Below are 27,208 nucleotides of genomic sequence, written 5' to 3'. Positions count from 1 at the left end.
TTAACTTTTCTCTGGAATGTGTAAATCTGCTATGTAGCCTGCTATCTAATTTAATCTGATTTTCACTCATTGAATAACTTTACCTGAGCAACTGTTCTAATATTTGCTCATCTAATCACTGTAAATAATCTACTTGTAATGTGTAATTTGTAATATGTGACATGTTATGTTGGATTTGTTATTCCTTGGAGCTTATCTCCCTGGGCCTCTGCTGAAAATGGACATGCATCCAGTTGGACTATCCCAGTCAACAAATGTAAAATAAAATAAATAAAAAGTTATTTAGACCAACATAATCCCTTTTAGATATATCCCTTCAACAGAAGTGCATCCAAATTAATATGAAAAAGTCCTAAAAAATGCCATCCATACTGCATCTCTTTTCTTTTCACATTGTCTGCAAACACGCATAACAACCACAAATTATCCACTGATTGTTTTTACACACTTAACCTGAAACAATTATTCGCAATAGCACCTTTATTTGGTTTCATCTCCAGTACTTTTGGCATGAGCATGGTGTACACACTTATTACTGATAGCGGGCTATAACCCCCATGGAAAAGGTCACCACTGTCTTTTACTGATTCTTTTCACTAAGGCTACCTACCATTTCATACCACAGTTGCCATTTATCAATGAAAGTTAGCAAAAGTCTTTCTAACTTCAATATTGACGGCTTGCATTACAGTATGGATTCTCCTCCAAAAAGATGTTGTCAGCTGTTACACCTTGGTCTATAATCTAGAAATCAACAACTTTGTTAATAAGCTATTTAAAAATGTGCAGACACACCTCTTTCAAATGCCTTTACTCCATTACAATCACTTTCATTAACAGTAATGTCTGGGTATGTCACCAATTTTCCTCCAAGATTACTGGTTCCTGTCTTCTATTTAACATTATTTCTATTATTTTCCAGAATTCAAAACCTTTATTTAAGTGATTTCTGACCACATTAACTAATCATTTGGCCAACATGACATTATACCTAGCTGGTCACATATCTTTTAAACACAGGTTAAGCTATGGTTACTCATTAAGGCTGTTGCCTAGCAAATGAGTTATAATGGAACACGGTAGGGGATAGCACCTCAATAATAACATCTCTGGTGATATAATTTTCTCCACTACATTCCTTTCAAGCCATTCTGTGTTAGTCTGTCCTTCTCAGTGGTGCTATCAAATTAATCCCTGAAAGATTTTCACTGGTCCTTTTCTAAAGCAAGTGAATGAATGAAACACTGCACATCCAACTCACTGCATCTGAAAATCATTAAGGAAGTAGGAACTACGTGTGTAAAAAGTGGTATGGAGCACTCCGTTACATTAAATATAGGTAGTGTAAAAATTACTTACATGCAGGTGTTTGATATGCTTGTATAACAGCTCCTCAGGTTTCATAACTGGGGGTTGTAGCTGCTCATATGTTGTTGCTCAGTCCGTACAGGAGTGAAGTGTTGTTTTGGGGCTGTACAGTTTGTTGCATAGTCTGCGTTTGCTACATCATGAAGAACAGATTTTTTTAAGTATGTTACTAATCACTCTTTCCCAAGGTGCAGTAACCTCAGAAGGAGGACAATTAAGGTGTAGCCCATACAGGAATGAAGTGTTGTTTTGGGGATGTACAGTTTGTTGCATAGTCTGAGTTTGCTACATCATGATGAACAGATTTTTTTAAGTATGTTACTAATCACTCTTTCCCAAGATGCAATAACCTCAGAGGGAGGACAATTAAGGGGTAGGGAGGGTGAAGACCTTCAAATGAAGTGTACAGTGTGATTTTTTCATTCAAACATGCTTGATTTTTTTTTAACTTGTACTGTTTGCTCATACACTGCATGGTTTATAGAAAACAATTCATCCACCTCTTTGCTGGATGCCCTCATTTCCTCTTACCTTCTTCCTGTCTGTCCCAAATCTTCTTCACCAGATTGTCTTCTGCTTTTTTGCACATGTGCTCAAATGACCATAATTTGTTCTCTTTGATATTCTCTGCAAATGTAGCTACTTTGGCTTCTGCCTTATGCCATCATTTCTTCTTCTGTCCCGCAGTGTATATCCTACCACCCTTCTCAGGCACTTCATTTCCATCACCTTTAGCTTTCTCATCTGCTCTGCCTTTACTGCCCAGGTTTCTGTACCATACAGTTGCAAAGGTTGCACTACTGGTTTGTACTCCGTAATTTTCAGCTTCTTTGGCATTCTTCTGTCATGCATTACACCTGACATTCTATGCCAGTTGGCTGCAGCCCCTCTGATTCTAGCTTTTACCTCATCATTCAGACTTCTCTTCTCCTCAACCACATCCCCAGATACATGAAACTATTAACCTGTTCTACTATCTTCAATTCTGTTTCAATTCTCAGCTTCTTCTGAATTTCCTCAATTTGCTGTATTATCCCTGCCTTATCTGTGCTTAGTTTCATCCCATGTGCTTTCAGTTTTGCATTCCATTTTCCTATCCTTTGCTGAAGTTCTTGCTCAGAGTCTGCCTGTAATGCCACATCATCTGCATACAGCAACTTTGTTGATCTGTCCTGTCCAACCTGTTTGCTAATGTAGTCCATCACCAGTATGAATAGCAGTGGGTCAGAGCTGAACCCTGGTGCACACCCACTCCTACTGAGAACCCCTCTGTGAGACCGAACACTGTTCGAACATGAATCATTGGGTCCTTTTACATAGCCTACACTAATTCTACTAATGTTTCTGGGACTTCGACCCACTGCAGTACTGCCCAAATCAGCTTTCTTTGGTCCTTGTCATATGCTTTCTCCAAGGCCAGGAATGCCCAGTAGGATTCTTTCCTTATCTCTAGCTTCTTCTCAGCTATCTGTTCTAGCAGATAAAGGAATAAGAATTTCAAAACAGATGTTGGACTTTGCCATCGGTTAGCTATGCAATCATCCATATTTGCATTGTGTAAAAACATTGCAAAAATCATGCAGAGCTACTGAATATTTCTTCCAGGATAAACAAAATGAAGAAAATTTGTGAGTGTAGAGTAGAGATGTTTTGGGGAATTAAGGAGTAACTGGGAGGCTAGATCAGAGGTACAATTTAGGTATCACAGAGTGATCATGAATCACAGTATTAAATTATGATAGCCTATCTGGTTAAATCCTCAGGTTGAGATAAGGGAACTGCCTCTTATGGGATGTATCAGAGCCTTCAAACATTAGTAACAACAACATGCATAATTAAAGACAAAGATCTTTGCATGTGTGTGTGTGTGTATATATATATATATATATATATATATATATATATATATACACTACTACATGCAGAACATGCACACACACATAACACACACACATGAAATGCAAAACGTCCAAAGATATTATTTATTGATCCTTTGTTGATTAAGTTCATCCCACCAAGCTAATGGCTTCTTTTTTGGGAAGAACCAAGGTTGTATTTATACTACTAGAGGAAATTTGGTCAGGGCATCAAAGAACTTTCTCTACTCGTTGACAGCTGTTGTTGCATCTTTTATATACACCTGAGTTCCCATCAACTCAAGCAAGTGGGACCTCAGTTTAATGTCCTATCTAAATGACGGCACATTCAGGAGTGCAGCATCTCCCTAAAGATGTCCTGCAATATTAATAATCCACTGTTTGACAAAAGTTGTCAATCTGGAATGGGAATGGAAGCCACAGCCTTCTAGTCTTACAGCACCAAAGGTGAGTGTGCAACCTGTTGAGTCACTGACAATTACAGCAATAAAAATCACCCTAATGTCTTGTTTAATTACCTTAAAGAGGTGAAATAAAGTACAGGCATGACAGCTTATGTAACAGAGAGCTAATTAAGTAAACTGATTTTACTTGCCAAGCATTAATATTATTAAGACATTTAAAATGGAATATTATTCCAAACACAACTTTCTTCATAAGGGATGCCAGCAACAACCTGCTCACCAGTTCACAGGACATCAAAGGCAGATGGAAGGAGTACTTCCAGCAGCTTCTGAATGAGGAAAACCCCACACAAGCGCACTGCCCCAGACACATCCAACGGTGAGAGAAGAAGAGGAGCCCACCCTAGAAGAAGTAAGAACAGCACTAAGGAAAATGAAGTCAGGGAAAGCAGCAGGCTCAGAAGAGGTCACAGTAATATTATAAAGATGCTTGGGTGACACAGGAGGGAAATGACTCATGAGCAGTGTGGAGAGAAAGGCGTATCCCAGATGACTGGTGAATAAGCATACTCATCCCAGTGTGTAGAAGAACAAAGGTGACATCCACAACTGTAAGCAGTCCAGAGGCATCAAACTCCTTTCACATTGCATGAAAGTTCTGGACAGGGAGATTGATAGATATGATTTTTAAATCATCTGCGAATGCAGTCAAAACCTCCTTAAAACAGTACCAGTGGCCATAGCCTTGAAAGAAGTATTAACAGAATAATATACAGACAGCAAACAATGAGTAGTGACCTGTGTAATAGAAGAAACTACGTTATTTAAAGCAGTGTTTTCTTCACAAGAAGAAATTGCAGATAAAACACTCTTCATACTTTCCCAATATGTCAGAACAAACAAACATATGAGCTTGATAATTTAAATTTCTGCAAATCAAAGTTGCAGAACTATGCACTTTTTCCCATACCTATCAATGCTTGTTCCCATCCTTGTTAGAAAGAGTAGAATTGGAATTAACTAAGTGCTTAGCAGCCCAGGAGTCAACTAAAGCTATAGCTTCTGGGCCAGGTTTGGGAATAGTGTATAAACATTTAAAAGAATGAGGAGCTCTCTTTATCCTATCTGCCCTTTTAGGAAAGGTTGGCTGGCTATCAGGAAAATTGCAGGCAGCAAGAAATACATCCTCTAAAGCAGACAGGGAAACAGGAATGGGTGTTAGTTTTAAAAAATCCTTCTGTAACAACTTGAGTATTTTCTGAGAGACTGAGAAACCTCAGTGTTCTCCTATTAAAAACACCGGGACATTCTAGCAATAGTGTCGGAGAAAGTGAACCTCTACAGGAAGAATCAGAAACTGAGCTCTCCTCTGAGTCTAACTCAGAAATCATCATCATCTTCTTTCGGCTGTTCCCGTTAGGGGTCGCCACAGCGGATCATCTGTTTCCATTTTTTCCTGTCCTCTGCATCATGCTCTTTCACAACAACTGCCTGCATGTCCTCTCTCACCACATCCATAAACCTTATCTTAGGCCTTCCTCTTTTCTTCTAACCTGGCAGCTTCATCCTTAGCATCTTTTTCCCAATATACCCAGCATCCCTCGTCAGCACATGTCCAAACCAACGTAATCTTGCCTCTCTTGCTTTGTCTCCAAACTGTCCAACCTGAGCTGACCCTCTAATATACTGATTCCTAATCCTGTCCATTCTAGTCACACCCAGTGCAAATCTTAACATCTTTAACTCTGCCACATCCAGCTATGACTCCTGCCTTTTTGTCAGTGCTACTGTCTCCAACCCATATAACATAGCTGGTCTCACTACCCTCTTGTAGACCTTCCCTTTCACTCTTATTGGTACCCGTCTGTCATAAATCACTCCTGACACTCTTCTCCACCCATTCCACCCTGCCTGTACTCTCTTCTTCACCTCTCTTCCACACTCACCATTACTCTGAATTGTTGATCCCAAGTACTTAAACTCATCCACCTTTACCAACTCTACTCCCTGCATCCTCACCATTCCTCTACCCTCCCTCTCATTTACACACATATATTCTGTTTTAGCCCTACTGACCTTCATTCCTCTCCTCTCTAAAGCATATCTCCACCTCTCCAAGGTCTTCTCAACCTGGTCCCTACTCTCACTACATATCACAATGCCATCTGCAAACATCATAGTCCACGGGGCCTCCTATCTAATCTTATCTGTCAACCTGTCCATTACCACTGCAAATAAGAAAGGGCTCAGAGCTGATCCTTGATGTAATCCCACCTCCACCTTAAACATATCTGTCACTCCCACCACAGTCCTCACCAATGTCACACTACCCTTGTACATATCCTGTACCACTCTTACATACTTCTCTGCCACTCCCGACTTCCTCATACAATACCACAACTCCTCTCTAGGCACCCTGTCATATGCTTTCTCTAAGTCCACAAAGACACAATGCAACTCCTTCTGACCTTCTCTGTATTTCTCCAACAACACTCTCAGAGCAAATATTGCATCTGTAGTGCTCTTTCCTGGCATGAAACCATACTGCTGATCACTAATCATCACCTCCCTTCTTAACCTAGCTTCCACTACTCTTTCCCATAACTTCAAGCTATGACTGATCAGTTTTATCCCTCTGTAGTTACTGCAGCTCTGCACATCACCCTTATTCTTAAAGATAGGTACCAAAACACTTTTTCTCCACTCCTCAGGCATCTTCTGACTTTCCAAAATGTTATTAAACAATCTCGTTAAAAATTCCACTGCAATTTCTCCTAAGCACCTCCATGCTTCCACTGGTATGTCATCTGGGCCAAAAGCCTTTCCATTCTTCATCCTCTTCATAGCTGTCCTTACTTCCTCCTTGCTAATCTGCTTCACTTCCTGATTCACTATCCCCACATCATCCAACCTTCTCTCTCTCTCATTCTCTTCATTCATCAGCCCTTCAAAGTACTCTTTCCATCTAGTCAACACACTCTCCTCACTTGTGAGTACGTTTCCCTCACTGTCCTTTATCACCCTTACCTGCTGCACATCTTTCCAAGCTCTGTCCCTCTGTCTAGCCAATCGGTACAGGTCCTTTTCTCCCTCTTTAGTGTCCAATATCTCATACAACTCTCTATATGCCTTATCCTTAGCCTTCGCCACCTCTCTCTAACTCAGAAATCTGAGGACAAAACCCGAAATCCATCCCTGCATATTCCTGTTCAAATTCAGAAATCTCTTCAGGAAAAGAGGCATCCCTCTTTCTTTTATCAGAAACTACTTTACAAAAATGATCAATAGCCTGAATTAAACCCTGAGCCAGTCCCAGTAAACTATTCCTATCCAAAGAAATTTGAGGAGGAGTAGATATATATTTGGTTTTCTGTTTCATTTTAACAAGAAAAAATGTGGCCAACCATGTTACTAATGGCAGCTGCTTTTTCCCCAGAGATGGGCACAGCATTTGGACATAACAGGTAAACCTTCCCATTTCCCTCTCTCAGGACTGACAAGAATCACTCTACCTTGCCCACTGAGGTGACCCCAGCAACCACAGAGAATGTGGCTAATCCCATTCCCTAGTGATTGTGGGTGCTATACCAGAGAGATTTGGGGTAAAAGATGAATTAGTTGTCTGAGGTACACTAAATGGCCACAGCAGAGTTGCCCATTTGTGGCTGATGCAAATTGTTAGCCTAGGGTGGTGGTAAAGGCTGTTTGCTTATTTTTTTCTTTTTGTGGCTGGAAGGACTGACAATGAGACTGACAATCTGTTCCATGGTCAAGCCGAAAATGGTATATCTTTCCCATGGAAGAAAAGCAACATATGCTGGTAAAACTACCAGTCCACAGACGTTACTTTATTAACAGAAAAAAAACACAGTAAAAACACTTCCAAATCCTATGGCAGCTGCACAAAGGAAAATTAAACACAATTTCTCCACAGAAAATATGTTATCAGTTAGTTTACACTGCTTTAAATCTGACAGAAAGAAAAACAAGTGCTCCATTAAAAAGTACATTACAGTCTTGAGACAGCCCATTAAAACACAACATCTTAGCTTTAAAATGACTTTCCTAAAGAAAAAAAGTAATAAAACATCAATAAATATAAGAAAATGGAAAAAAGGGAACTTATCTTCCCCGCAAAGGAAAGCACAAGCAGACTGTTGACCATCAAAAGCCTCAGAGGAGCGCACTGTTTGGTGGTAGTAAAGCTGTGAAGCATACTGTTTGGTGGTAGTAAAGCTGTGAAGCATACTGTTTGGTGGTAGTAAAGCTGTGAAGCATACTGTTTGGTGGTAGTAAAGCTGTGAAGCATACTGTTGGTGGTAGTAAAGCTGTGAAGCATACTGTTTGGTGGTAGTAAAGCTGTGAAGCATACTGTTGGTGGTAGTAAAGCTGTGAAGCATACTGTTGGTGGTAGTAAAGCTGTGAAGCATACTGTTGGTGGTAGTAAAGCTGTGAAGCATACTGTTGGTGGTAGTAAAGCTGTGAAGCATACTGTTGGTGGTAGTAAAGCTGTGAAGCATACTGTTTGGTGGTAGTAAAGCTGTGAAGGGCTTTGCGACAAGACTTGTCTTTTAGTCAGTGCAGCTTGAACTGCTTGACAGTCTGGGCATGTGGAAGGTGCTCTGCTTTGGAAGCTGTCCGGCTGTTATATCCTTGGCTGGATATAACCCATATTGCTAAGGCTACTGCTGCAGTGATCAATATGAAATACCTCTACAGATGAGTACCACATTACCCATCCTAGCATCAAAGAGTATATCAAAATAAAGCAGAGATCACACCAATACTTTGGTTGAATTTCACATACACACTAGCAGATTACTTTGCATAGAGGCATGTTCCAACAAGCTTCCATCCTGACTCCAGTAACTGCAGGCAGACATTGTGGACCTTGGGTACAAAACTACTACATTTAAATTCCATAATGATATCCATGCTGCTACAACAATTCAACATTTGTTAAGGGAAAGACAGAGTGAGGCAGCATCAAATTTCCACATGAGTATGGACAGGTGACTTCAATGTGTTAGCCTGTTACGCTAGATTTTACAAACCTCGGGGCCAAAGAGAATCCATCTTCACTGGTCATTGCATAATCTCATAAATGTTCCAAGGAAAGACAAATTTAATATTTGCCCAGAAATATTACACATTTATATCCTTCATTGAAAGTAAGAATGCAGATTTTTATCATATACCCAACCTCCATAGTGACATTTATAGTCACTATATGAATGATTTACTTTTTTGCTGCTCAAATAGGCCTTCTGAAATTGTCAATGTTTTATTTTTCATGCACAGCTTTTCAAATTATACTTTCTCTTTGAGAGGTTGGTGAAATGAGGTCATGAAAGTTTGAGTCATACCAACAGTGCCTCACATAAGCGATGAAGAATTACTTTAATTGTTATTGAGTGTTTGTTTTTTTTTTACTGAGGAGTGAACTCAGTTTGCTCAATGATTATATAACTGTACACCTATTTAACTGAAAGAGAAGTTTCTTGTTTATGCAGAAGACAAAAGTGAATCATAATAAAATAGCCATAATGTATTGTCTAATTTTACTTTAAATTGGACTAACCTAAATAACTTGTAGTGCACTATGTCTAATTTTACTTTAACCTGAACAACAAATAAATGACTATTATACCATGAACCCCCAAAACGTGCACGCTGATTGGCCAGCATGCCCATTGTAAATCGAGTTATACTAATGGAAAAAGGTCCGGTTGCCCGGACTTTTTTCCATTAGTATAACTCGTTTTTTTAAAACACTGTCTCGCTATGTTAAATGGGTTAAACATAGCGAGACAGCTTTAAAATAAGCAACGGAGATCTCCGTTGCTTATTTTAAAGCTGTCTCGCTATGTTAAACCCATTTAACATAGTGAGACAGTGTTTTAAAAAAAGCAACGGAGAAAGCAAGATCTCTGTTTCTTTTTAGTTAGCTATGTTAAATGAGTTTAACATAGCGAGACAGTTTTAAAATAAGCAACGGACATCTCCGTTGCTTATTTTAAAACTGTCTCGCTATGTTAAACTCATTTAACATAGCGAAACACTAAAAAAAAAGCAACGGAGATCTTGCTTTCTCCGTTGCTTTTGCCCACAGCTCTGATGTACTGCGCAGGCACGCAGTACATCAGAACTGCTGCGGATGCCAGACATCTGCGGAAGGGCAGTAAACAGGCATTATACTATGCCATTATTTAAGAAAAGTAACAGTTTCTTTTCTTAAATAATGTCATATAATAGCAATAACCACTTCTGGGTGGTAATGCTAAATTTACCCACGGTTGGCTTTGTTTGGTCCCTCGGGCTTCGCCCTCGGGACCAAACCACGCCAACCGTGGGTAAATTTAGCATTACCCACACCCAGGCATGGGTTATTGCTATAGTAGTATATTGTGTCTAATTTTACTTTAAATTGGAAATCAGTTAATAACTATCAAAAAAACAGAGCCTACAGGGCAAAGACTTAAAACTCAAAAATTCAACAAGCCCTTAACCAGTAACCAGAGATGTTGAAACCACTAAACCCAAATAAAATGAATAAAGACACAAGACAGTAAGTGCTTTTGTTCTATTTACTTAAAGAACGTCCTCAGAATCTTTTTCTTCTGGCTTTTCCCAGTTAGGGGTTGCCACAGCAGATCACCTGTCCACCCATGATTGGCAGTGGAGTTTTACGGTGTTGAGTTGCCAGCCCAGCGGCCAACCTTCCACAGAAGGCACACACACACACACACACACACACACACACACACACACACACACACACGCGCACTCATGTCTAGGGCCAATTTAGAGTGTTCAATCCACCTACAGCATGTCTTGGGGATGTGGGAGGAAACTGGAGCACCCAGAGAAAACCCACATGACCACAGGGGGGAACATGCAAACTCCGCACAGAAGGCACCCCAGCTAAGGATTGAATTGGAGGCAGCAACGCTAACTGCTGCACCACCACGGCCGCCCAAAGAACTTTCTCAGAATAAAAACATTAAAACACATTGGCAATCTATACATTTACAAAATGTGACAGCATAAATACATCAAAGAATAAATTCATAAAAAGAACCAAATCATTAACATCTTAAAGATCCATACAAGAAAATATTTCAAAGCCAGTGTATATGTACACACCAAAATCGCTTACTAATCACTTACTAATTTCGAATATTTGAATATTTTAATAAACTTTTCACTGATATAGCGTCATTCAACCCTGGTGCTATATCTGGTGCTATATATGGTACTACTATGTGCTGATATAGCACCAGGGTTGAATGACACTATATCAGTGAAAAGTTTACTAAATATTCAAATATTTGAAATTAGTAAGTGATTTTCATGTGTACATATACACTGTTTTTGAAATATTTTCTTTAAGATGTTAATTATTTGGTTCTTATTACGAATTTATTGGTTGATGTATTTATGATGTCACATTTTGTAAATGTATAAATTGCCAATGTGTTTTTAGGTTTTTATTTTGAGGAAGTTCTTTAAATAAAATGAAAGTGCTTAATATATTGTGCCTTTATTCATTTTATTTGGGTTTAGTGGTTTTGGCATCCTTGGCTACTGGTTAAGGGCTTGTTGAATTTTTGATTTTTATCAATTAATAACTAGTAGTGCACTATGTCTAATTTAAGTTTAAACTGGACAGCAACTAAATAACTAGTAGTGCACTATGAATAAGTTTACTTTAAAATGGGCAACAACTAAATAACTAACAATGCACTTTATCTAATAATATTTAAACTGGACATCATGTTCTCAATGCACCTGTTTTATATTTCTAGCAATATATGGGTTAGATACTTTACCCCCACCCCCCCACCCAATATAATCCCTTGTCGTTGCAATGATATGGTGCGTGCCAGTCTCCTAGCACTGAAATAAACAATTGCATTATTTAAATAATAAGAAATAACTTTTTGTTTTCTTTCTTACCTATAAGATAAATTGATCTAAATCTTCAAACACAGTTCTGGAAACAAATGTCAACCTGCAAAAGGGTCTTACTGAGACAGATGCCTGGTGTCAAAGCCATGGCCTCAAGCTCAATGCCAAAAAGTGCATTGTCATCCCTTTTGGTAAAAACTCTGTACCCATGAACTATCACATAAGCGGTAGTCTACTTAACACCGAAAGTGTGATAAGAGACCTTGGGACACAAGTGGACAGTAGTCTCTCCTTTGATAATCACATTGCCACAGTAGTTAGGAAATCCTTCGACGTGGCACACCTCACCACAAAAGGTTTCTCATCCAGGAAAAAAGAGGTCATTGTTCCCCTCTACTCATCACTCATTAGACCCATTATAGAGTACAACACCCCTTTTGGTATGTGCCTCACAAGACATCTACAACAACTGGAAAGGCTGCAGAAATACCTCACAAAGAGGATTACCGGCCTCAAACAGATGCCCTACGCAGACTGTCTCAAAAAACTCCAGCTTTACTCTGTTGCATATCGCCTACTCAGAGGCGATCTTTGCCTAACATACAAAGCAATGTGAAACCCAGAGCTGTTGGACATGCTCCATGTAAAGAAATCCCAATCCCATTATAGAGTACAACACCCCTTTTGGTATGTACCTCACAAGACATCTACAACAACTGGAAAGGTCACAGAAATACCTCACAAAGAGGATTACCGGCCTCAAACAGATGCCTTATGCAGACTGTCTCAAAAAACTCCAGCTTTACTCTGTCACATATCGCCTACTCAGAGGCGATCTCTGCGTAACATACAAAGCTATGTCAAACCCAGAGCTGTTGGACATGCTCCATGTAAAGAAATCCCAATCCCTCTGAGCTACACGCTCTAGGGACCTAAACCTTGTCACCACAATAAACAGAACATGCTAGAGGGATAAATTCCTGTCCCAGAGACTTCCCATACTCTGGAACAAACTACCTATCTATATCAAACAAAGCTCCTCATTAGCACTCTTCAAGAAAAATCTTGATGATTGGATGGGAGATAGGAAATTCACCCCAGGGATCACTTCTGTGGCTCTGCTTGACAGGGGCACAGGAAAATAATTTTCTTGGGTGGCAAAAGCCAGGGAACTGTTTGGCTAGGCTTATATAGGCCCTAGGGCCAATAGCCTAGTACCTACCTATTAACCTATGAACCCATGAACCTTCATTACTACCTATTGTAGCTTTCCTACCTCAGCCAGTACACATACTTATCTCTATGTGTATCGTGGGATGCCGAGTCCACAACAGAAAAAATTAATTCCAAAACAGCTTTCTAAAAATATATGATCATATAGCATTTTAAGTTATTAAAGAAAAATGTCAGCCTGCTCATGTGGCATAGAGGGATGAAGCCTTGACTACAACCCAGATGACTCATGTTTTCTAAGCAGTAATGAAACAGGAAGAGAGGGACCTAGCAGGATGGACTAGAACAACATTTGTTGTCTTGTTCATCCTGGGGGAAATTATGAAATGCTATAGTGGTCCAGTAACAGAAAACAAAGATGCTTATATGATAACTTATACTGGAATAGCATAGGTTTTGTAGTTACTAGAGCTAAGTTACTGATGTTAGATATAGTGCCTCAATATTCACTTGTGTCTAGAAAGGGAAGTGCATTATTTCATTGTTATTGGCAAAAAAATACACTTGAAAAATGACACTGTGGAAAGACAGTGAGAAGATCTTGTCACAGCTGTAGCTCATTGACAGACACACTGTGTACAAAGACCAAAAATCAACCTTAAATATATTCATTGGTTACTTGGGCATACATATCTTAGTGGGGTCTGTTTGGTATGACTCTATGCACAATAAAGTTTTTGAAAGAAGCGAATAGTGTACAATTCTTAGTTGTTAATTATCCCTGTCATTCCTCTGTTGGAGTTCTGTATGCCCTGATGTACAACTGCAATTTATTTAACAGAGACGGAACTAAAAAGCATTCTAAAGTAATACTCCAAGAGCACATCAGAGATATCAAAACCGACATTCAAAAAATACTGCAACTGTGTATTTTCTAAAAATAAAAATAACTCTGATTCTTTTAAAGATTTGAAAGGAACTCTGCACTAGAATCTGGCTAGAGAGTATTCAGATATTAAACTACACAACACTGTTCCCTAAATGGTTAAATAATGAAGTCAGTTTTTTTTCATTAATTATTACTTCTGTTCATTGGTTGAGATTCTCTGACTTTTTCAACTTTTCAGGTATTTTCCATCTCATAGACTTCAAAAGACATTTAAGAGCAGGTAATTGTAATATAAGGAGTGACAAGACTTTATGTGATGAGGGAGAGACTTAGGATACTAAGTCCCCAGAAAAGAGTTTTGAGTATAGTATTTACATTCCCTGACCCCCAACAGAGGTGGACTACTGTGATAGTGAGTTAACTGAAAGGCTCTGGCATAATTTCCCCAATCAGGAATACCCAGTCCTGTCACGTAGGTGTGTGTGGGGGGGGGGGGGCAGTCCTTACTGCTTATCCTACTGTCTTCCTCCTACTCATCCCAGATAATCATATTTAATAGCCCCACCCCAAATGTAATAAAGAAAAGTAGGCAGTGGAGTAGGGGGGTGGCTGATGACAAAACACAAGAAGGGGATACAATCATCTTAACTACTGCATTATGACCCATTGAAGGAAAGGTGTAGCCTCCTGTATGAGTGGACATACAAACTTTATTCCAGATGCCTTGAAAATTAATTTTCAACATTTTGTAACTGTGAGGTTGTCTGAGTCCTACATAGCAAGGGTTGTTCTATGTTCATCGAAAGGGAAGAGACTTTCCAGTAAGAGTAAGAGAGAATGGAAGAGAGAGAGAGTATTATCAGCCATATTTACTGGAAATAATTCAGTCTTAGAAGCTCTGACCCATAGCCCTGACACAGCCCCAAATTAATATAACAGTATGCAGATAAAGGGAAAGTCATGTAACAGACAGCTAGTAAGAATTAGACAATCATTGGCAAACATGAGAGCCTTAGTTTCTATATCATATAGGGTCCATCCTGACAACAGGGATGAACTGTTCTCCAGATTAATGGGTTAGACAAAAGGTTATTGGTGATAACAGATACTTGATGTATCTTGTACAGAGCTTTAATCATACTTATGCATTCTTTGGGGAAGTCTTTTCATTGTGACTTTGCATAGGTAGGTCCATTTAATACAGTCAAACAATTTTTAAAAAAGTCAACAAAAAGATCAGATGCCAGTTGAGGTGCATTTTTTTTAGACCTTTGGGGTATAGTAATAAGGTGCAAACATTTTTTCACTATGTCTTCCTTTGACAAAACCAACTTTGAAATTCATAATTAGTGACGGGAGAATACTATCTAGTCTCCTGGCAAGTATTTTGGCATACATTTTTGTGTCCACATTTAAGACAGATATGGATTTGTAATTAGTTAATGTGTGGTATATCTTACAGAGGATACCACTGCTGTGGAACAGACTCCCCATCCACATTAAAGAAAGTTCATCCTTATCCATATTCAAGTTCAACTTGGATTAATACATAGAAATAGAAAATTTACCCCAGGTCTGTCTCCTGTACTACTAAATGGACAGAGGCAGCTCTAAAATGCTATATCCTGTGCATGGATCCCCGCATATTATCTATGGAATTGTATGATCCCAGTTATTTTCATTAGGGGTAATAAATAATCAACCATGTGATGGGTAATGTATCTAACCAAATGGGATAGGTTAATTCATGCACAAAAAGGGAAAATGGCCTGGCTTAAAATGGCCCACCACTAACTTAATACTTTAATATTTTAACACTGTTTTATGCAAATATGTACATCCTTCATTCACCCTTACTAGTGTCCATATCCTGGACTATCTCTCCCTCTCTATTGCATTCTGTTTATTTATTTTTTTATTTTACATTTGTTAACCGGGGGTGTCTGACTGAGCCGAAAAGGCCCTTTTTCAGCAGAGGCCCGGAGAGAAAAGCTCCACATAGAAAAATTACAGATACATTTAGACATGATCAGTATACACACACATTACAAAAGACATGTTTTTACAGTGGTATGCAGCACATCAACAGTTACAGTGGAGAGAACAAACAAAAAGGTATTGTTATTTCTTTTATTATCTTTTATACCAGCAAATGTTATTTTCAGTTTCATAGTACAATACTTTATATAGTAGTATTATATTACCTTATTGTCAGAACATTGTCTATACCAGATTCATTTTTCTGGTATGTATACTTATTCTTCAGAAATGTCATTGTTGTGTATCCAACTCAGACTGAGCCTGCAATCAGTTATAATTGATCAGTGTTCAACCACATTATCACCTGTAGGCTATCCCACTAGAGCAAATCTCACTGACTAAACCTGAGAGGGATTGTTGCAAAATAAATGAGTGATACACACATTTCCACATTACAGTTACTCATAGATTAGCAATGCACACTACTGTACAATAAACTGGAATTGATAGATTAAGAATCTAGAGAAATTCAGTGCTGTATCTAAAATTAACAAATCTTTCATGCAGGAATGGAAATATCACATCTATGATGACACACATTTTATTTAAATGCTGACTAATATCAGAGTGAATAGGAGAACTCACTTAAAACTAATATTCTTTTTTTTTATGCTTGACCCAAACATGCACTCCAGGTAAAATAAGAAATGGTACACATGCCTTTATTAGTCACACTGTGTAGCTCAAGCAATGCATCTATTTAGTTTCCAAGGTTCACAACAACCATGCACAATATTACATTCATAAAGTAGTAGAAAGTTTTTTTTTTAAATTAAGCCAACATGGGAATGGTGAAAAAAGATTTTGCCATTTGGGATGTCTGTAAGTAGGGCGATGCAAAAATGGACAAGGAAAGTCAGGAATTTAGTGGAGAAAATTGGAGAAGGAATCAATGTACGGGAATCAAATAACTAGACAGAGAAATGTAATAAGTGGGATGAGGTCAAGCAGAAATTTGAACTGCTGGTAAAAGAGTACCTTCCCTGTCAGGGATTAATAACAGTCTAGGCAAACAAAAGGAATAGGGAAATGCTAATTATACAATGAGAGGTAATTAACATTCAAAAACATGCACGCTGATTGGTCGACCCATTGTAAAGCAAGCATATACGAATAGAAAAAAATCCTGTCAGCCAGACTTTTTTTCTGTTAATATAAACTAAGGCTTTCCAGTTTTCTTGAGCTAAGAGGTCAAGAGGTACATACAGGGGGCAGAGAAAATACAAAGAAAATCAGGTATGTTATGCAAAACTAAAGAAACATACATGATTTTCCTTGTATTTCTGCCCTGTCTGTCTTGTACCTCTAAACTGCCCAGAATTCAAACTTTTTTTTTTGTTTAAAAAAAAAAAAAGCAGCAGAAATCTTCCTTTTTCCATTGCTTGCTTTCAAAAGCACTAATGTACTGTGTAAGTGTGGGAACTTAAGTTCCGTATGCATGCACAGTACCTCAAGAAAGTACCAGTATACAAAAAAAAAGCAGAAGAACACCACAGCACCATTATACAAAGACATTATTTAAGAAAAGTAAGTAATTTATTTTTTAAATGTCATTGTATAATAGCAATAGGCAACTCCTGGGTGTGATATAACGAAGATTTACACCCAGTTCACCCTCATGATTAAATAATACCAACCATGGGTAAATATTCATTATACAATGACCCCCCATTAATATTCAAAAACGTGCAAGCTGATTGGTCAGCATGCACATTGTAAATCAGAGTTATAGTAATGGAAAAAGGTCCGGTTGCCCGGACGTTTTCCATTACTACAACTCTTTTTTTTTTTACAGCAACAGAGAACACAAGATCTCCGTTGCTTCACACTGCCTCGCTATGTTAAACGAGTTTAACATAACGAGACAGCTTTAAAAAAAGCAACGGCTCTGTTGCTTTTTTAAAGCTGTCTCGCTATGTTAAACACGTTTAACATAGCAAGACAGTTTGTAAAAAGAAACGGAGATCTTGCTTTCTCCATTGCTTTTTACAAACTGTTTCGCTATGTTAAATGGGTTTAACATAGCGAGACAGCTTTAAAAAAAGCAACCGTTACTTTTTTAAAGCTGTCTCACTATGTTAAACCCATTTAACATAGCGAAACAGTTTGTAAAAAGCAACTGAGATCTTGCTTTCTCCGTTGCTTTTGCCCACAGCTCTGATGTACTGCATAGGTATACGCATGCGCAGTACATCAGAACTGCCGCAGAATACCAGACAGCTGCGGAAGGGCAGCAAGGAGGCATTATACAATGCCATTATTTAAGAAAAGTATTTTTTTTTTTCTTAAATAATGTCATTGTATAATAGCAATAACCCACTTCTGGGTGTGGGTAATGCTGGATTTACCCATGGTTGGCTTTGTTTGGCCACTCAGGCTTCACTCTTGTGACCAAACCACACCAACTGTGGGTAAATCCAGCATTACCCACACCCAGGCGTGGGTTATTGCTATAATATACCACATCCAGTGTTGGATATTGCTATTGTGAAAATGTTTTTGTTGAGTCTAGAACAGAAGTTGCAAACAAAAAGGGATAATTAAAAGGCATGTACAATTTTGCATGACAGCTAGAAAAAACATATTATATGGGGTTAGAAAGTATTGGAAGAGAGACTGGAAAGGCAGTTTACAAAGAAACAATGGGAAGACATCTATATGCTCTCAAATATGCAACAAAGTTCAGAAGGTTTAAGATTTTTGCTTGGATTTATCTAATTAAGTATTTTTAATTTTAATCTGCAAGCAGACTTCAGAGAAAATTTGCTCCGCTATATAGCAAATACCAGAGGTATGACAGGAAAGAGAGGGGTAAATTGGAGTACATTTTTAGGGAATGTAATGGGATAACAGATTTTCAAAATTCCTTACAGAGTATTTTGTCAGAAATGTTTGGGGGACAAATAGTTAAGTAAGAAAATTATTCTATTGAGCTGGTATACAGGCTCTGAACTGTCTAGACATAGTAAGGCCTTAATATGTTTAATATCATTGCTTACTAAAAAAGTAATTACAAGAAAATCAAAATTTAAACCAACTGTAACTGAAGTACTGAATATTGTAAAGGAGATAAAATAGATGGAGGTGTGGTCTTTAGAAAAGGGAAGGGACAAATTACATAGAAACAAATGCAATTTGTGGGAACAATACATGCAGAATAATGTTTAGGAAGAGGAATGAGATTTAAGGGATGGCAGGAATTGAGCAGTTTACATATCGTTATTGTGACTGATAACTGTTAAAAAGAAAATATGTATGTATTCTGCATGGAATAATATAGCAATAACCCACGCCTGGGTGTGGGTAATGCTGGATTTACCCACGGTTGGTGTGGTTTGGTCACGAGGGCGAAGCCCGAGTGGCCAAACAAAGACAACCGTGGGTAAATCCAGCATTACCCACACCCAGAAGTGGGTTATTGCTATTATACAATGACATTATTTAAGAAAAAAAATAATTACTTGTCTTAAATAATGGCATTGTATAATGCCTCCTTGCTGCTCTTCCACAGCTGCCTGGTATTCTGTGGCAGTTCTGATGTACTGTGCATGCGTATGCTTATGCAGTACATCAGAGCTGTGGGCAAAACAAATGGAGAAAGTAAGATCTCTGTTGCTTTATACAAACTGTCTCGCTATGTTAAAGGAGTTTAACATAGTGAGACATCTTTAAAAAAAAGCAACGGAATCTCAGTTGCTCTTTTTAAAGCTGTCTCGCTATGTTAAACCTATTTAACATAGCGAGACAGTTTTGAAAAAAGCAATGGAGAAAGCAAGATCTCCGTTGCTTTTTACTAAGTGTCTTGCTATGTTAAAGGAGTTTACCATAGCGAGACAGTTTTAAAACAAGCAACGGAGAATCTCCATTGCTTTTTTTAAAGCTGTCTCGCTATGTTAAACCCATTTAACATAGCGAGACACCTTTAAAAAAAGCAACGGAGATAGGAAAATCTCCATTACTTTTTTTAAAGCTGTCTCGCTATGTTAAACTCGTTTAACATAGCGAGACAGTGTGTAAAAAGCAACGGAGATATTGCATTCTCCATTGCTGTAAAAAAAGTGTTATACTAATGGAAAAAGTCCGGGAGACCAGACCTTTTTCCATTACTATAACTCTGATTTACAACATGCACACTGACCAATCAGCGTGCACGTTTTGGAATATTAATGGGGGGTCGTTGTATAATGAAAATGTTACTATGGTTTGTTTTACTTTCCATTAATGTATGTGCACCTATATGACAGTGTAAATTTAGATTTAATAGAGATGTTTAAGGGTTAACACAGTTATTTACTAAGTCTTTTTCAAATTTGTAAATTAAAGATGTCAAAATGGTGCATAGCAGACTAAACAATGGATAAAAGACAGAAACTAAGCAATAATAAGTGACCAGGAAGCATAACACATCACAATAAGCCTTGTCTGACAGCTCATTAACATTCATTAGAGCTTTTTTATTGCAACCAAAGGACAGTGCAGCTGGTAAAGTTCTGCTTCTGAGAGTAAAAAAAGTAGCAAGTAGCAATGAATCAATAACTGCCAAAAAGGCACCTAGAAAGCTTTCAGAATTTGTTGCATTACATTTAGAAATACAACCACTAAACTTAACACCAAAATGTTGCATATATCTTATTACAAAGCTTGTAATACGGGATATTATATAATTACTATATGTATAATTATAGTTGATAATTCCATGCACAAAAAAAGAAATGCATGGAACAATGTGTCTGTGTTCAGATAATGAATTATATCATCCATTATCTATGTCATGTAACATTCCTTGACCATACTTTATTGGCTTCATGTATATTTGTACATACCATTGCTTAGTCAGGATGCTTAGGTTTTGGGAATGCAAGAAGAGATAAGACCTATGCTGCCTATGCATTTTTAGCTTCAAAGATGTCAGCATTTTCTAATGGCTGATCTATTTGTCTGCTTTGACCCTATTGTGGCATGGCAGTCTTCTGTGTAGCTGGCATGTCAAATGCAAAGTAGAATTAATATGCAACTTAATTTAACAATTCCTTAACACTTGTGTGATAGATGTCTGATTTTTCTTGTTCCCAATTGCATTGCCAGAACATCACATAGTGAAATATCTCAATTTCACAGTATTTCTTTTTCAACATTCAAATCATAAACAAACTATACATTTAAAATGGAAGAAAAACACTTTCTCACCTTTAAAACAGTTTATGGCTAAATACTTCATCAGCACAATTAATTAGCACTTTAGAAGAAGCAATGGAACAGGACCTCCTTTGAAACAAAAACACTGTTTAGATACTGAGCACTTTTGTCTTAACATAGGTAAAAAGACTTCATCAGAGTAAACAGATGAAACCAAACCACACAAAATTTGAAAAGGTATGCAGCAAATAAGAAGCTGTCACAGAAGAATATATTAACTAGTCATGCATATTCAACAGATAACTCTTTAACAGTAAATAAAAGTGTATGATATGTATTTGCAATTGTTAAAAAGGAAAATTCCTAAAAACGTTCTTCTGATAAATAAAAAGCAAAGTTCCTATAAACTTTCTTCTAATAATTAATCCTACAAAATAGAAAATGTAGTAAAATGAATTATAAAATTGTATAAACATATAAATGAATAACTGGATGTTTGTTAAAACATTTAAACATAAGCTGCTTTATATTTAACAAACTGCTCAGCAAGGCCACATCATTTAAACCTGGTGCGACCATGGCATTAAGCCTGAGTTGCCAATTGAATTCCTTTAATTCTAACAATGTGTCTGCATCCCCACATAAAGGCGTAATTAGGATCTTATCGATAACAACAAAGAGCTTACTTAAAATTTGGACAATGAATAGTGTGCCTATAATGGACATTGGTGTTCTTCATTTTCATAATATCGTACTAATTATGTCCTTTAACTTCCTGATCATTTCCCCCATGCAAAATGCATTACAAGATCCACAGTTAGCCAAGTAAACCACATAGGTGCTATTACAATTGCACTTCCCCAGACTGGCTAGTATCCTCCCATAATTGTAAACAACAAAATACAGGCCCTCATTGATGTACCTGCACGTTCTACAGTATCCATATTTTTGCATTTTACTGTGAGTTAACACTATCTTGGTTGACATTGCTTCCAAAAACATTTTTATGTTCTTACCTTTGTAATAAACTACTACAGGGGCTGCCCCAAGGTGATTTTTGTATTCATCAGTGAAAACCATATCCCAAAACCATTTAACAATGTTAATATATTTCTGTGTGTTAATACTAAAAGGTATAATAAACAATGGTGTAGTGGAATCAAATGTCCTGTTGTAATGATAATCAGTGGGGTTGATGTTCCTATTCACCTCCTCCCTAGTGTCAAAAACCTTCCTTAGATTGGGGGAAAACCAATCATGCTGGTGACCTATGACTTCCATCCTGATTTTCCTGAGAAGCTGCATAGGATACACCTATCCAAAAAAAGACAAATAAAATGGTGCAACTTATGATTGAACATGGTATCGTCTGAAATTAGACGAGACAGTTTAACCATCTGTCCCTTTACCACATATTTCTTTTTTTTTTAATCAAATATATTTATTGAAACATGTTTCTTTAATGACAAAAAAGGACCTAATAACAATAGAATAAATACTTCAAAGCATAAGTTCAAATAGGAAAAAACAGTAACTATTTATACTATATACAAAGGCCTGAAATTAATATAAAATGCCAAACAAATAAGATAAATATTTATATAAAGGAAGGAAAAATAAATTTATAAGAGTCAATGTCCATTTGGAGTGTCTCAATGAATGATGAAACCTTTATCCAGGGATTGTTGAGAAAAATCTTTAGATGCAGTCTGATCTCTTTAATTCTGGTTGCTTTGGATTCTTCTTTTAACAATGTCAAGAAATCTTCAAAGCTTGGAGATGTAACAGAATTTCACTTTTGAGTGAAACATGTCCTAGCTATAGCTAGGATAGTCCATAAGAGATAAGAATTATTTTTATTCAAAGTGTAGCCCTCATTCACATTAAGAAACACAATACTTTCAGTCAATGAAAAAGTATCAGTAAATAACGCTTTAAGAAAATTATCAACATTTTCCAAGTACTGAGTTAATTTGGTGCATTCATAAAACGTGACAAGAGTCTGCTTTACACAGTTCTAAACATCTCCAACATTTAATGTTTTCAGTTTTATTAAATTTTCCTATTTTATCTGGAGTTAAGAAAGCTCTGTGGAGGAATTTCCAAGTATAAATTCTCTAGTATTGACTCCAAGATGTATATTTAACAGAGAATCATATTTTAGCTTTCTCAGCTTGGGTGTAACTTGGAGACAGCCCTTTAATAAAGAAATTCCAGTGTTTAGAGGTTAATGTGGTTTTGTAATTTATTAAGATACTATACAATTTGGATGTAATCTTATCAGTTTTAAAGTTATTATATAAGATTTCAGATAGACAGAATACTAGGGAAGGTTTAGAGAAAGATGTTTTGTAATGATTCTTCAAACTCTTGCGAGTAAGTTAGTATACTCTGTAATAATAACAAATCTTGTGGTGATAGATTATATTCCTTAATAATTTCTTGGATATCCAGTGAGTTCAAGTCTTTCTGACAATGCTGCCAGCAAATAAAATTCTTAGTTTCTCATATATCTAATATATTAGCGTGTAGTTTGTCTGGAAAATTATTTGTGATTTTAAAAGGTATTAATAAATCTAACCAGATTTTTAGCATCTATGTTAGAGTTAAAAAACTTCCTAAAATTAGTATTGATGTGAGTTAAAGAATTTAGCTTTGTGGGTTATGTTATATTGTACAGCATAATATGACAAAGTAAATACCAGAATTTATCAGAATTACTACTTAGAGAAGTTTTTGCTAGCCATTTAGTAAAATATTAAGATGCAAGGATTTCCAGTTAGATTTATATTTTGGGTCAATCCAATTTATAACATCTTTAAATATCGATGCTCTGATATATGTATTTATGTCTGTGAACTTTATACCCCCTTGCTCCCAAATCTTGACATGATACAAATGTGCAATTCTATTCTTATTTGAATACCATAACATTTTATTAATAATTTATTTATAAATTTAACATATTTATTCCTAGGAGAAACATTTAATGCTAAAGCTATATATAAAATCTCTGGCAAGAGGGTTGGGAGGGTAGCCTAATGGTTAAGGTGTTTGCCTTGCAAGCACAAGGTGTAAGGTTTGAGTCTTACAAGGGATAATTAGCTAGGCTTGAAATGGCTCGCAAGGGCAGTTAGCTTAGTACTAATCTATGAACCTATGAACATATTTTTAACAGTTGAAGTCTGTCTTCAAAGGAGAAGAATGAATTATGAATTATTCCATGTATCTATGTAAGCATTAATTAACAAAATAACATATGTTCATAGATAATTTCAGTTGCTTTATTTATTGAGCTGCATAAAAGTATATCCAAATAATATAGAGAACTAGTTTGTTCTCCAGTGATATTATCTTTATTAGATTGATTTTGGAGCTTATTATTAAGTATGATTATTTAAATGTGCGTTTATTAAAGCAAAGACCAGATATGCTTTAAAATAATTTATTATAGAATTTAGTTAATTTAAATCTTTATCAGAATTGAGCAAAGTAAGATGTCATCAGCAAAAATAGCTATTTTAGAATTATAATGATTATAAATATTTATGCCTTTAATATTTGTGTTATTTCTTATTAGATAAGCAAAAACATCAACTGCAAGAGCAAATAAAATGGGGGATAATGGACAACCACAGATTTCTTTTGATAACCAGGATGGCAACAGTGAAGATAAGTGTTGGTAAATGATTCCTTTCTATAAATAGTTGATATGTAGCACCCAAGGACCCTGTACTTCCCCAAAGTAATGGCAAGATCATTAATACTTGCACTGTTGCTGGAAAATGTAAATCTCAAAAAGGAGGTAGAATTCTGCCACTGATTTAAAACACCTTCCCATTCCTTCAAACTACCGTTGGGAGGGTGGCCTAATGGTTCAGGTGTTTGCCTTAGAAACACAAGGTGCAGGGTTTGAGTCTCACAAGGGATAATTGGCTACGCTTAAAATGGCTCACATGGGTAGTCAGCCTAGTACTAATCTATGAACCTATGAACCCTTCTGTAACATTAAAATATCACCCAAGAATTGGTAGTAACCATGTGCTAATGCCAAAATTTGGGGCGTGAAGACCACTTGTCTTTCCCACATAGTAAATAGAACATTGGCATAATTGGGGGGAACATACTGCACCCATGGCAATCCATGAGGTTTGGTGGTAATATTCTCTCTCAAAAATAAATCAAGTTGTTGTGGAGAACTAAATCATGCAGAGTGGTTATAACTGAAATGTCCTTATTGGAAAGAGATTTATACCCAGAGAGAAATGTATGAAACCACTTAAGTCCTGTATCATGGGGAATGACAGAATATAAATCAATAATATCTACAGTAATAAAATGTCTTTGTTGAATGTCAGATCCTTAATTGTTTCCAAAAGATGCCAGGTATCTTTAAAAATGTCTGACTCAGATTCCAAAACAGTTTTACCAGACAAGGGAGAGTGTGCGGTTATTATGAACAGTATTGGTTATTTTTCTAAAATGTTTTCACTGCTTTCCAAAGAATCTACTTATAGTATGGTCTACTTAAATGAAATAAATGTAGCTTATGCTAAGCTAGATTTCTACTTATTGGCTCTGGTGTTATGGGGAGACATGGAACATAATGAATGGGAATACCTTAATGTGGTAAAACCAAGGGTAGCTTTCATATTCGGTATAGCAAAATACAGAAGAATGCTAGTGACTCCCCACTCAGAACAATGGCATTAGCTAAGTGTTCTAAGACTGAACCATTAGCTAAATCTGTTGATTTAAAAATGTAAAACTGTTTTGGAATCTGAGTCGCACATTCTTAAAGATTGCTGGCATTTTTTGAATGAAACACAAAATCAAAACATACATTTGTATTTCCCAGTTTTAAAATTGGATGAGAAATTCAATCTAAGGGTGGAAAACTGCAACTGCTGAGAAACAGGCTTTTATTATCTTTACAAAGCATACAACAGCACACAAGTGCTCAAGCCAAAGCAGCAACTCACAATGCTATGCAAACCTTGTAGAGTTGGCTTGCCCCAAGAGACAGTTGCTTTGACATCTGCTACAATACTGAAATGAGTTAACCAGAGTGACAGTACTACTAATGTTGACTCTCTCAGCATGTTAGAAACTTTAGATACTATATTCATATAAGGGGTAGCCAGGTATACTCTTTGTACTCTACTGAGTAAATTTTTCTGAGCATCACTTAGAAACATTATGGATGTTTTTCAGGCCATATGATATCTACAACAGTTTAAATCAATGCCTCCAGCAATAGGTGCATAGCTTTATTATACAGAAGCTTGCTAATCAAAAAAAAAAAAAAAAACAGCAGATTTAATAGTTTTAGAGGAACAAATAAAATGATGCATACATTTATTAAGTGATTGAAGGGGACACCATTTTGAAGATGTCCAATTTTAAATGCCAGGTGGGTCAGGGCAGGGACAACAAAACGATTCACCACTGTGTGTGTATGTGTAGCTGTGTGCATGCATGTGTGTGTGTGTGTGTGTGTGTGTGTGTGTGTGTGTGTGTGTGTGTGTGTGCATGTGTGTGTGTGTGTGTGTGTGTGTGTGTGTGTGTGTGTGTGTGTGTGTGTGCGCACATGCATATGTTTCTGTCTGTGCATGTCATCAGGAAACAAGCTAAAACATTATTTTCACTAGATTTTTTTCACTTGAACACATATATTTAGCTAGTAAGAAAGAATGTGATTTTTTTAGAGGCAGAAATGTATACATGCATGTGTGTCAAAGCAATTAATCTCTTCAACCACCTAACAACAGTTAAAAGAACACTGATCTGGTTTGTCAGTGGCAACATATCAGAACACTTTCTTCTCAGCATTTTCTGCTGATACCTATCCTCCTTGTGGCCTTTTTAGAGGCAGTGTGTGTGTGTGTGTGTGTGTGTGTGTGTGTGTGTGTGTGTGTGTGTGTGTGTGTGTGTGTGTGTGTGTGTGTGTGTGTATGAAACTTTATTAATATTTTACAGTATAGCTATTACAACTATCATTAAATTCTCTTTATAACAAACATGCAGTTTTTGTTTTTCTCAGGTTTCTTTAACAACCCTGATGAAATATATCGTATTGTTGTATTGTTCCATCTCAACAACTACTATATAGAACTCTTCATTTCTGAAGCTTTCTATTTCTCAAGTTCCGCATTCCCATAGCTTCAACTTCGCTGCCTTAGAATATACCTTCTGACTGATTCCTTCTCTTTTCTTCTACTAGTCATTCTGTTCCCTGCTTTGTGACATTTTTAGACTGCAGTAGCACTTCTTTTCTCTGCTTCAAAATATCATCAGGCTCCAATGGCATTTTTACTCTCCCCTTTGCAACACATTAAGACATTGACTTCTTATTGTATAAGCCCCTTATTTCTATTGGTTCTACTACTTCAATCACTCTGCCATAGCTG

The sequence above is a fragment of the Protopterus annectens genome, chromosome 11.part0 (genome assembly GCF_019279795.1).
Source record: "Protopterus annectens isolate FY-2018-M chromosome 11.part0, PAN1.0, whole genome shotgun sequence".
NCBI classification, from domain to species: domain Eukaryota; kingdom Metazoa; phylum Chordata; order Ceratodontiformes; family Protopteridae; genus Protopterus; species Protopterus annectens.
Note: the sequence above shows the minus strand (reverse complement) of the source record.